The following is a 14,261-nucleotide window of genomic DNA, read 5'->3' on the forward strand; positions in this document are numbered from 1 at the left end:
TTCAATATCATAGATGAAATTGCAATTTGATTAAAATTTGATAATGGTTTTCACAATATAGAATATCTAGATGTTTTGATATGAGAATGTTTGAAACAGATGCATGTTTTTTTACAAATTCATACTTTTTGTGTGCGTTTTTGTTTTGCATGCATGCTTACGCTTACTTTTATAGATGTCACTCTTGTGCGATTATTTACCAAAAAGTAAAATACATTACAATATTGCTGGCTTATAACAGCGTTTTAATATCTGAGAATAGGCTGAGAATATTTCTGGATTGTATTTACATGAGGTAAAATCTAAATGTCATTGCTTATATTTTATATAGCTGACAGCAACAAAAGCATATTAGTGTTACGTTGACAGTGTTTTATATTTTGTTTCATCTTCGTTTTATTTAGATCAGTGTGTAAAATTTACACATTTAACTGTAAATGCATATTTTCTTCTTATCTTATAACTTTTATAGTTTTATCATATTTATGAAACATACATAGTATCAATAGTAAAACCTTTTTATTTAAAATGTTTTTCATCAGATATATTTATCTCTTTTATGCGCGCCACTAAAGCGTGAAAAGGATTGTTTAATATTGAAGTGTGTTTTTGTTTTAAAAGTAATTAAGAAGGAAAGGACCAAGTGTAACACACAAAATATGTTGGCAGAAAAGAAATAAGTTTAAATGAATCATGTAACGTTGGGAAGATTAAAGTACAACTTAAAAAGAAATATAAAATTTGGAAAATAGAAATATAATAAATAAAGATAATCATAATAATATTAAATATAATTTAAACATAAAAAAGCAGGAATTGAAACAAATTAACAATTAAATGATCAAACAAATTTTGATACAAATCTTAAAAAGAAATATAGTAACATTTTCTCTTGTCTGGAAAACAAAAATGCATTTAAAAATATCAGAATTAGACAAAATAACAAGTCAATTTTATATTATCCCTTCGGATTCAGTCAATATTTCTAACAATGAAAACAAATAGAACGCACAATGAATAATTTCAATAATGCCAACCGAAAATCAAAATCAACCGTTCATTATTTGTGTCCTGTTTAGTCATTTGAATGTTAGTATAAAATTGCAAACAAAAATTATTGCAAAATTGGTTTAAAAAGTTTATAAAAATATTGAGTAACACCGGAATGTTTTTTTTAACAGGCCTATTGGAGAAAATATTTAAATTGTACTTGAAACAATCGAATACTTACGAATCAAAAAACAAACAAGGTGCATTACGATTTTTTGCTAACTTCGAAAAAGATGGTAATGATAATGAATTTCAATGTTTCAGTGCTTAATTTATTGTGAATCTTTTATTTGTTTTGATAATAAAATAAGTAGTGTAGTGATAAATAATATGAACCCTACTTAAGATCACTCCGGAATCAAGACGGACACACTATTATTGCCAGTTTTCAAAAACGGAGTTACTTTTTCTTCTTATAAATGGTAACATGACCCACAATTGAGCAAATAATCTGGATCAAAAGGGTGATCGCTCGGAAGCATTAATCACAACAAAATTACATGAAAGGTACAGATTGCAACATCCCTGACGCCCCCCCCCCCTAATCCAAGACCACCAGTTTCAGTCCAAATGCTGTGTTTTATTCTTTATTTGCCGAGTTAGGAACTGAGTTTGATGTTTTAAATTTTGATAGGTTTACGAAGTGCGTCCGTAAAGTACACGGACGATTTTTGATTTGAAAAAGAATGTTGATAGATTTCAAAGTAAAACAAGCCGTTCAATTTCCTTCTATATTTCTACTATCATGCGCAATTGTATCTAATTCTATGCATTATGTACAAGATTATAAAAGAATATAAATATACATCATCGTCGCATCTGCCCTTGTTACAACGACGTTTTGGAGATAACGACATTAATGTTCACTCTTTCTTAAAGTATCTAATCGTCCTTCTGCTGGAATACTAATTTTCATCTGCTTATCCGTTAACAGTTTCGGTACCTATGTAGCGCACACTCTGGTCATTGACATATTTTCAGCAATAATCTTGTTAACTGTTGTTTTACTTATGTCACAATTTTCCGCTATTTCTCGCACTCATACACGACGGTTTAGAAAAAAAGTGATTTCAAATACAAAAGAGTATTGGTGTTTAAGTGATTATGCTGTACAGCTTCCAAATATGTGATATGATTTAATATAAAATAATATGGTTATTTTTGGGAACCTTTCTTTTGTCTTTCTTTAAATAAAAGCATAACATACTAACGAAGGACACATTTATTTTCAATTTGGATGCTAGTATTTATAGTGACAAAATGTCTGTACTATGAAACAAACTCGAATATTTTAAAAGCAGGAAAGAAACATCTCTTTTTGTTCATAATTGTATCCGAATTTCCTTTTGTTGTATATCCTTATTTCAAATCATTAATCGAGTGAAATAATTATAGGCTAAATAGAATGACAACATACATAATTGTATGACATTGTTCATAAACACAAATATTTGTCAAAATCACCAAAAAACAAACAAATTTCCCCCATACATGTTTTTTTATTATTTATTTAATTTACGTGATAATAACTTAAATTTCCAAAACACGTGATAATAACTAAAATGTCCTTTTTTTAAATAATTTCTATCTTTACAGCCAGGAAATAAAAATTATACTTTGAGAAGGATATTAATTTCATGAACCCTTACTATTCAAGAAAGATCACAAAAACACATATACAAGGGGTAATTGTACGTAATCTTAACCTCTTTTGAAAGGATACAGTTTATCATATAACATAAATCTATTATATTAATTAACAGACATATCTAATTGAATTAAATAAGGAAATCCAACAAATGTCTTGAAAACTTTAAAAAATTATGGAAAATTCCCTATGATGCCTAACTAAAAATGGGGTAATTTTCCTAGGAAATGAAAATAAAGTTAGTAAAGCAACATCAAACTATAATTGTCCTTGACACAATGATATATTTTAATGGTCAAAAGGCAAATAAGATACTGAATAAATCAAACCAATCTTAGTGTCTCAGAGCAAATTATAAATATGTTTATGAAAGAAAATAAAGATCATAAGTTCAAGACATAGATATAAATTGACAATTATATGTGGTTACATAATTAAATACCCTAACAATTACTATACTAACAATAATTCAGAAATAGGTTACTCAGAAATTGTGGACAGCAAGCTCTTTTGTATAAACAGCATATTTGTATGAAATGATTATAGTTAATGTTAATTGGGCACCTTTCTGTAATGTCAAGAAGAAAATGTTTACTTTAATTTTGAGAGTATTTACAGTTTCATTAGCATTGAAGTTTCGGAAAGAAAATATAAAGCACATTCATACCAGATTTCAGCTGCAAATCTTTTACAGTTATGCTATTTATCTTTTAGAATTGAAAAGAGACATGGATTAACTTTTCCCATGTTTGTTTCAATAGTAGACTCCTACCTTTGTTTATATTCTGTTCATTTGCTCTGTCGTATTTGACGAATTAGGCATATACCTTGCGAGGCTAAGCTTTCTATCCACAATATTTTATTTGACTGTTTTGGTTACTTTACATTTCTAAAAGGTACTTAAGGAAGTTTTACTTTACGGATTCTGAACATGGATTATTTGTTTCTTTTTTGAAGTCCATTGGTATACACATTAAATTGTGATACGTTTTTCTGTATCACTGATATGCCTCATTTGACTTCACAAAATGTTTACAAAATTATATATTTATATTCCATTACATTATTAAAATGCTTTTAACCGGAAATAAATTAACCCTTTTCTATGAATGGCATGAGAAAGGAAATAATCGTATATATATGTACTCACATCAAAAAAAAAACTATTATAACTTGATATTGTTTTATATTTATCTTATCTATATTTTTATTTTCTAGATACAAGATCCAGACGGAATGACTAATTCTAGACAATATTTACTGACAAAGGTAAATCGAGTCTGTATTTAATGACATTTGCTGTTTTGAAAATTTTAATTCTAAGCTAGGTTAAAAAAATCTATTGAATGAATGTTATTTATACTTTAACATGTCACAGAAGTATCACGAAATCTTAAGTTTTTTAGAGCGAGTGTTTTGTCTTGTACATTCACTCCAAATTAACCAAATTGAATTAATAAATTCATATTTCACTTTTATTAAACTTTATATTTCATTGAATATCAAATACTGAACGTTTCATTATTCAAACATACTACGCTTAATATCTTAACTAAATCTGTCCTCTTTAAATCTGGTCAAAACCATTCTGATCATCATTTAAAAGAAATACCGAAACATACACTAACGGCACGGGTGACTAGTATTGTTCTTCACTGTAAGTATGGCTATCGTTGACTCAGACAAAGATGCCCATAAAGGAGCAGTTGAAGACAAAGACCTTCTTGAACTAGCAGCCATTGTTGGAAAAGAAAGCTTTCTTGATTTTTAAAGACCTCAAAGTTTCCGAAGAGTTATCACCAGAGCAGAAACAGAAAGCCCTCAATCTGATATTGGCATATACAGATAGGGTATTGGCAGGTTCCAAGAAAGAAGGAATAAAGGCATTTGACTGCATTTTAACAGATAAGGTTACTTTCCAATTCCACAAGATGTCAATTTGAATGGTTACTTCATGAGTTTAATCGAATAATGAGAAAATTACTTGACGGCTGCAGGGGTACTGACAGTTATTTTTATGATATATTTGGATATACAATCACTTGGGAGAGCCACCTGCAAATGATTTAAGATAACTTCCAGCAGAGAGTGAGACATGCAAGGCTTACCATTCGACCTTCGGAATGCATTGAAGGTTTCAAGAACATTTGGAGTCACATTGTCGGGAACGTTGTCTTGCAGATGAAAGAAGATAAGATCGAATGTATTAGACAAGCTGAGATTTCGAAGACAAAGTACCAAGTTCAAGCCTTTGTGGGCCTGGCACGGTACTATCGAAAGTTTATGCCATTGTTTGCAGAAGTTGCTTCACCTCTGGCTGACCTGACGTAAAAGGGTCCTCCTAACAATGAGACTTTGGGAGATGCTCAGAACAAGGTGTTGAGAAACTTGAAAAAACAACTGACATAGGCTCCGATCTTAAGACTGCTAAACTTCAATGGAGACATTTTGTCACTCTAATGTTGAAATAGGAGTTGCCTGGCTACAGCAGTACGACGATAGTCTGTTTCTTGTAGCATTTGCCAGCAAGAACTTGCAACAGCGCGAAAGAAACTATACTGTTACCGAAAGATAATGCTTGCTTTAATCTTTGGAATAAAGGAATTTCAGAAATATCTTATGGCGATGGGAAAAGTTTGTAATTGAAACCGATCACAGTGCCTTGTCATATATTCAGAAAAGCAAGCTTGAGAATGGTTGATGAGATGGGCTCTGTTTCTTCAAAATTATCGTTTACGAATACAGGCGATCGAAGACTCACAGAACTTCCCTGCCGATTATCTTAGCAAACAAAATTCTGGAAACAAAGTGATCCCTCGGAAGCATTAATCACAACAAAATAACATAAGAATTACAGACTCGGTTTGATTGAGTCTGTACATGAGGGATAATAAATAAGTGCAACATCCCTCACGCCCCTAGCACCGGCTTGAGCGGTACTCAATTCTCAACACTTTATAGTGTTGGTATCAATGATCCCGAAGGACCAGAAAATATAACAACACTGAAGACACACAGATCACCGATATAGACACCCTAGATACCTTGGCGAAGAAACGCAGTGCTTAAATTAATCTTGACCGATTTTATGGAAGTATGTTTATTCCCTTCAAAGGAGGCGCTAATGTCAACATTGATTTTTTTCTTTTTTTTCATCGTTTTATTTTATGTTTAATTCAGCAGCAAGAATCTGATGAAATTTCTTTCTGTATCAGTTTTAAGATTTTTAGCTTAAGTTTTATTTGTATTTTATTTCATATTGATACATCGATTCAAACTCAAGTTAAAATTATTTAAGTACATTAAAGGGAACACATATTTGTTTCATTTTACTGCGACGTCGATTGTATTGTGACGTCATGTCAGTGGTTTTCAATCATGTTCGCGCTGATGCTATATATATATTGAACTTCATGTTCATTTGTAGAAAATCCGGAGGAAAAACAAGCAAATATTTTCTTGAAAAGGACCTTTCAGTATTGTCTAAAGAAGTCTTAGAGTTAAAGCAAGTCTCCAGAGTTGAAGCAAGTCTTCAGAGTTGAAGCAAGTCTCAGGAGTTGTAGCCAGTCTCCATAGGCGAAGCAAGTCTAGAAGTACAGCAAGTTCAGAAGCGCAGCAAGTCAAGAAGGGCAGCAAGTCAAAAAGTGCAGCAGTTCCTTAGACGCAGCAAGTCTAGAAGCGCAATAAGCCCAGAAGGGCAGCAAGTCTAGCAGCGCAGCGAGTCAAAAATCACAACAAGCCCACATATGCAGCAAATCCGGGAGCGAACCAAGTCTTGAAACACAGCTTATCATGAAGCGCAGCAAGTCAGGAAAGGCAGGAAAAATAGAGAAAATGACCCCTCAAGAAAGTCCAAAACGTCAAAATTGAAACTGTTGCAGGCTCGGTTGGATTGAGTCTGTTCATGGACGGTACTGTAAAGTGCAAACTACCGTCCACGGCCCCTAGCACCGGCTTAAGCAGAATTCAACATTTTATCATGGTTATGGTGAAATTTTGAATTAAGAAACATTCGCAGATGTTTTCATACGGCGGTTATTATGGACCCTTCAATGACACAATATTACAATGTTATTATGACACTTCCGCTCCATTCTATGAAAAGCGGCGTATTGTCCCCAAGAATATGAATGCGTGTGTTTTAAACAAGTAAAAAATGGGCGGAACTAAATAAAATGCAATTTTGAAAGGAGATCAAAGGTTATGAAGCCTGCATATCACAGACAAAACTTCAAAAGACAAATTTTAAAGCTGGCAACATATCCTAAGGGTTATTCAGCATAATTCAAGTAGGAATAATGGGATCATCTACCTAAACATGCCGGGAAGTAAAAACGGAAGTCATACATATTGTGATTTGTAATTGGTGTTGTTTATTGTGAAATCTTTACAAAGTTCACATTTCTTATCTAGTGTGTGTGTTATTTCGGCACGATTATTTGTACCATTGGTTATTTATAATATTGATTACTTGTTGTTTGTGTTTGATTATTTACTGTGGCTGTTTATATATTTAATGGCTTATCATGGTGCTGATGGTGGTCAATATAAATAATTATCTCGAGGTTTAAGTGAGATAAATAAAGGGTTGTTGCCTAGGCTTACTATGAAAAATGTGTTTATTTTCAAGTCTTCTTTCGCAAATAGTACACATAGAAGTAATAGAATAATAGAGAAAAACATCATCCCTAAAGAAGGCCCAACAAGATCCCCTTTCAAAATTCCATTTCATTTAGTTCCGCCCATTTTTTTCTTATTTAGGGCTCACGCATTCTTTGTTGTCAATATGTCTGATTTTTATGGGACACATGGTAATCTTAATTCCATTGCTGACTGTAGAATGTATGTTGGACCAAAGGAGCTGTTATGGAAACCACAGTGCTGTAAAATTTACTGTGGTTTCCTCAACAGCTCCATCGGCTCAACATTTTTACACCACAACGTCCCGTGAAATGAACCCTTTGCGCGTAGCCTCGACTCTGGAATTTCCGGCCTTCTCTTAACTTATAGTATATTTTAAGGGGGCATTTTTGTGGTTTTTGACACGTTTAAGATAAACACAGACTGAGGATTTTTATTAATGTGGTCATATTTTCTTTCCAGGTCCGATACTCGTGTCTATGTCCTTGCCCTGTCCACTGGACTTTTAATTTGGTAATAGAAATTAATTGTCAAATTCATTTTAGTCCAAACCTTTCCGACACCGTTCTGAATCAGCTGTTTCTCGGCTGACTGAATTTTTATATTTAAATAGAATTTTCCCCATAAGTAACATTTATCTAAATATCAAATTAATTTAAATTTAAACTTTTCTATTAATTTGCTTGTGTTTGCTTTTACTCCAAGTGAACAAGTAAACCTTCAAACATTAAAATATATCTTATGAACCCTCAGAGTTATTTCATTACTTATGGAAATACAACCAACTGTCACTGTTATTGCTGTTAATGAGAGACATTTACAGTCTGGAGTAATGTACTGTTTCTTTTACTTTTTGAAATCTGAAATGAGACGTGTGGTCTTTATGTTATGTGACAGCATATGCTTTTAAAGCTCTTCTATAATATTTCTAGAACCTTTGCTGATTAATCAATGTAATTCTTTTCATGTTTTTAGGTTTCGTTTTTAATCATTTTGGTCGTCGTAGTTGATTCAACATGTAGAAAACGATGTAGACTTGATCTTGAGAAAATTGGATACAAAACGGTATATGTTTTGCTGTCTTTTTCTTATAATAAATGGTTGTTCAAACAGCACAAATCATAGAAAAAGCATGTAATGAACAATATTTGTAATATGCTTCAAGGAGTTGATACGATTAATAAGCGTTTGCGTTTCTTTGATTAGAAAAGCCAATGTAATCACAAAAAGTGTTAATATTTTGGAAATAGAAATTCTAATCTAAGGCCCTTCAATGAAACCTTTAGATGTAAAGGTTGCTAATTTAAGGCCACAGTATGTAAATATACCACAGGGCCTGTAAAAAGCAAATAAGTAGGGACGTTAGAATCTTAATAGATATATTTCTAGTTAAATGACAATAACATCAAATATTTTAAAACAGGTTGATGTACGGATAATTCTTGTAAATCTTTCATTTGCCTTATATCAGTCTCAAGAATAACTGAAAAAAATTAAAGATGCTCATTTAAAAAATACAGTAAACAAAATTGTTTTGTTTTTGGCACTTAAAATAAAAATCAAATAATTTGTTTATAGTGTGTTGAAAAAGACACAGGATGTAAGAAAAGTCCGAGCGAAACAGAAAGATGTTATGAGAAGCTGCCTGGTATGAAATATTTTGATAATAAACTCATTGATATAGCAAGTATGTGTTGCGCAATATACATGTTGCTTGCAATTCTTTCATTTGCTACTTTTACGACATTCTTACAAAATTTAATAATATTTATTTTTGTGTCAAATCATATTCATAAATACTCTGATACTTGATAAATGACGAACCTCCGACATTTATAGTTTACATTTTTCAGCTGATATAAACTAGCAAAGGCTAGCACACACAAATCATCCAGAATCATGATCATGTTTGACATTTTTATTTAAGAACAAAACAAGGGTCGTAAATAATATAATATGAACGTACATTAGTCATAAGTAAAAGGGATAGATCTCATTTTAAAAAGTCATTCAGGTTAGATCTATATCAATCAATTCAAGGGTGTAATTTAAAGGTTTATTTCACGTTTCCATGACTTATAAATATAGATACATTTTGTCAAATTTATTCAGTCTTATTTATCCGGAATTGTTTTCTTTCACATTGTTTTATTCGCATGCGCACTGTTGCTATGGTTTAGGTCAGACTTTCGTATTGATTTTCTTAAGATTGATATTTACATTGAGTTTTCATGCTAAAGAGGTGAATACTCGTAAGAGTTGTTACGAGCTAATCGCAAAAGAGAATATAACGAAGCAACACATTTTACAATTTTTTAATTAAAGAAAAATAGTTATTTACAATAATACAAAAATATGAAAGTTAACTTTAACTCACAATTAGCCACGCTTCAAATTTCACAAAATTCCTAAAGTTTAACTCATAGTTTGAATTGTAATTGTCCACAACTCAAATTTAAGGTATTACCATCCGAATGCATTACCTCCGCTTTGAAGAGTATTCAAATAGGCTAGAACTGCTGTTAACTACACTGAAAATGAGGGCCGTGGGTTCAATCGCCAGAAGAGTCAACTTTTTTTCTTTCTTTTTTTCTTTTAACATTATTTATGTATCTCTCATGTCCAATTTGGAAAGAAAAAAAGTGTTTAATTTTGATTTTTTAATTTATATAGGTATAAATTGGCTAAATCTGGTAATAAATATAGTACCTGATATTTTCAAAGTGTAATAAAATCAAAACTAGACGGTAAAAGTATTTCATATTTTACATGATCAACCAATATACTTCTTTAAAAATTTAGGGAAACTTTGAAAACAGGCACTCATTTGGGTAAATTTTAAGGATTATTTAAAGTAAGCTCCCTTAGTAGGAAAATGGATAGACACGTGGTAAAAATAGGTGGGGTATGGTAACATTTTTATACAGATTTTATAAATTTTAAGTAGAAACCATAATTTTGCTTATGTGGATTGTTAGCTAAATGGTACTTTTTGTTTCTTACAAAAAATTAATGGGAAAACATGGTTCATTAGAATGTTATTGCAGATATTTTAAAGGTTCCTCATTTATAAAAAGGGCCCTCATAACATCCTAGCTTAAGTTCAGAAATGTGGCTATAACTTGATTTCCGTACGGTAAATTTTGTTTAAATTGTGCATACAGGTGTACTTCAAGGTATATATCTGACCTATGATGTCAATTTTATTGTTCCTTATAGTGCCCATTAGGGTCGTAATACCTTATCAATATCCAATGACCACAACAGAATATCACAATATGTCCAAAACACTCCCGAAACATAATAACAGAATCCAAACTCATATATTCCTATGTAAACAGTTCAAAGTACACAATCAGTATATCAAAATCACACAAAAGCACAAATTAGCACACACACACTGAAGTACACACATTCATGTTTGTTTCTTAAATTTGGTTGAACGTCACACCGACACATAACAGATCATATGGCGACGTTCCAGCTTGACTGGTAGAGGAAGACCTAGGTGCCTTTCCGTGCATTATTTCAGGCAAGGACGGGCACATGAGTAGAACCACCGACGTTTCGTAAGCTACCTTGATAGCTTCCTCCCATGAACGAGGGGCGTCCGTGGCCGAGTGGTTAAGGTCGCTGACTTCAAACCACTTGCCCTTCACCGCTGTGGGTTCGAATCCAGACAGCGACTTTGGATTCTTTCATGTGAGGAAGCTATCAAGGTAGCTTACGAAACGTTGGTGGCGGCATCTTTGATGTGCAGCATCAACATTTAACTTGTATATATTATATATATTATATATTATAAACGATATATATATTATTATATGTATTATATATTATACACGATAGATTAAACAATACAATAAACCATCATCATCCATTTTTTTTTATTTCTAGGTAATCAAAATTAGTTTGTTCCTGTTTTAGTGGTAGTAGCTCTGGGCCGACATGGGAGGACAATCAGCCTTGTTTTAATTATAAGTGTTGGCACAAGTGTTATAAAAGTGTTATATTCTTAAAATTAGAATTAGCATTTTCCTAATATTCTTAATATATGCATGGATGGTGACAGGAGGCCTATTAGCACATACATCTAAATTTCCTATAATAATAGTCTCATTCAATCCGAGTTTGCAATTTTGGGCGTTTAATAAGGATTTCGTTTTTCAATTTTGACTTGATAAAAAAATACACAAAGACCCCCCCCCCCCCAAGAAAAAGAAAAATTAAACATGTCAATCTATAATGTATTACAATTGACAAGGTTTATTCAAATGTTGATATATTTATATTTGACAATTATCTTTGTTATAGGTACAAAACTATCAGAAGATGTTATAAATGTGGCTTCAATCAGTACTACAAAATCACTTGGACATTACATTCCACTTGATGCTTTTACCGGTGGTGTGCTCACACATTGGGTCAGTGAACCAGATCCAGTACCTTATATACAAATCGTATTCCAGGAAGAATTGGTTATTGATTATATGATTATAACAGGATCTTCCTTAATTAAGTTAGGTATTCATGTTCACTTTTATACAGTTCCACATATAAGGATTATCCTTTGCTCTTTATGATAACGATAGTGCTAAACGTGAAAAAAAGTGTGAAAAAAGTAGTAGTTTATGTCTGTACCTTATCTGTCTCATTTACTAGTAATAAGTTTATCATGTCTATATTGAATTAAGAAATGGTGATGTAAGATACTTTATCAAAACAAAACAAAACAAAAACTAACCACTATTAAAAGAACAATTTAAATAAAATAATATCGATTTTAACACCAACATCAAACTAATGCCTTATGAAATAGATAAATACAGAATCCCTAAAGAAAGCACAAAAACCTAATATGAGTAAAAGAATAAAACTTGCAGATAAATATTTATTCTAAATAAATGATAAAGGTCTAGTAAATAAGCAAACAAAAATAATGCAGTTATTAAATGTAACAATCATATCCACTGAAAAGAAATTTTTCGGTAAAGCTGGTGCACGCATAATCTACATTTAGCTCTGAAAATGAACGGAAAACGAAGAAACGAAGGAAGGTGAAACTGCCATGTGCTAATGTGACGCATATTTTGTCACTAATATTCCTGTTTGAGTATTACAAACAACTAAAATATGTGATCTGAATCCTTTAACGGCATCAGAAAAATTGAACCATCCAGTGCAGTATAGCATCCACAATTATTAGGTTTATTGACACCGTGCACAATTATGTTTCTTTACAGTTTCATATAACCTAGAATATTTGGAAGTTTTCGTTAATGATATGATGATACCGGAAACAGCTTATTATCGCAACATGGAAACTAACACGGTCAAAGTTACTGGAAGTGAACGAGATGTGAAGAAAAGAAAATTCAGACGACCCAGGCCAGAGACTAATGGTGCTGACGTTTGATCCTTTTGGATACGTGAAATAGAAATTTATGTTTCGGGTAAGTTTCCATATACAATTATACAATAGAAATGCAATTTTACTCTAAATAAAAGACAAACCTTTGTTTAAAGGTGTTTAAATAATGGATATATAATCAGTGTTACGGTCAATTATATCTTTGATGAAGTCCTTTGGCGAATTAAGTGGTGGTCCACCTCCAGTTTTGTTAAAATACTACTTGAAGGCACTGTGTGTCTGCTTAGAAATACGGTTGAGGTTGACCCATTTTGTTTTTACCTCTTTGGTGGTTCTTAAGGCAGTGCAAGTCTCTGAAACTTTGAGAGCAATGCCCTTCCAGATCCTGTTCTTTACATTGTTTGGAACTTTGGGGCCTTCAAGCAGGCCTTTAGTTTTACTATATGCTGCCAAAAGGACAGATATTTCATTGCATGAAAAATTAGTGCTCCTGGCACGCCTTATTTTTTTGGTTTTCACCAAAAGTGTGTGATTTTACCGCTTCAGGAATACTGTTTTGTTTTTTGTTTGTAAATAGCTAACGAAAAGTTAACCAATTTAACATTTCGTTAACTAACGAAAATTTTAACTTAGCTCTGAACAACCAAAATTTTAACATTTCGTTAGTTAACAAAATGTTAAAATTTAACAACAGTTAAGTTAATATGTTGTTAAAGTTAACAAAAGTCTTGAACAACTGGGCCAATGTGTTATCAGAAGATAAGTCCTGTTCTTACACATTGCATTGCAAGATCATCTTGTCTAATAAACGGGAAAAACACACATCAGCTCATTGATTCGGATCTTACAGCTTTTTTTAAATTTGTTGAAAATAAACTGTCGGATGAAGGATATAATTTAAATGAATTTAATCAGAAAATAAAGGCGGTGATTCTGAACCATATGTCTACAAAAGAAGCCGAATCTTGCAAAGATGAAACAGCGGTTAAAACACTATGCAAAATAGAAGATACAGTTTGCAATTTGGAATTTCAGTGTGAATCGTTAGAGTTCATTCGAGTTGATACTCTTTAATGATTAATATGCTCCATAACATCCAACATCAAATTTTGGAAATAAATGAAACACCCTCTCGTCATATTTAGACAAACTGTCAGATGTCCTCAATTAAAGATGAAATCGTTAGTATTAAACGGCATGTATCGTTAGTTAACTCCCAAACATACGGCTCTTTTGACTCGCTTTTGCTAAATTCGAAAAACATTGAGAAAGATGTCAAAATACTCGCCGAATATATGCAAAGGGAACTTCAGTCATTTTTTGATTGCTTAAAAACAGTACAAAGAAAGGATATAAATCCGAAATCAACTGATAAATATACTGTAGAGAGGGATAACATTGTTACACCGAACGACACTCAGATAAAGAGATCAATTTCAGAAAAATTAACAAGTCCAAAACGTACAAAAACGCTAATTATCGGTGATTCTATCATGACAGCAATCAACAAACGAGGTCTACATGATACCGTAGATACATATTATGTAAGAG

The 14,261-nt window shown here is 32.1% G+C and overlaps 1 long non-coding RNA gene across 1 annotated transcript; it reads left to right on the forward strand.

Annotated features, from left to right (window-relative positions):
• Positions 1-8,312: 8,312 nt before the first annotated feature.
• LOC132759104 (uncharacterized) lies at positions 8,313-11,706 on the forward strand. Its single transcript, XR_009629667.1, has 3 exons — positions 8,313-8,404; positions 8,918-8,987; positions 11,654-11,706. It is a non-coding gene; the product is annotated as an uncharacterized LOC132759104 (long non-coding RNA).
• The last annotated feature ends 2,555 nt before the right edge of the window (positions 11,707-14,261 follow it).

The sequence above is a fragment of the Ruditapes philippinarum genome, unplaced genomic scaffold (genome assembly GCF_026571515.1).
Source record: "Ruditapes philippinarum isolate M1 unplaced genomic scaffold, ASM2657151v2 ctg8992_1_1_1_1, whole genome shotgun sequence".
Lineage (NCBI taxonomy): Eukaryota > Metazoa > Mollusca > Bivalvia > Venerida > Veneridae > Ruditapes > Ruditapes philippinarum.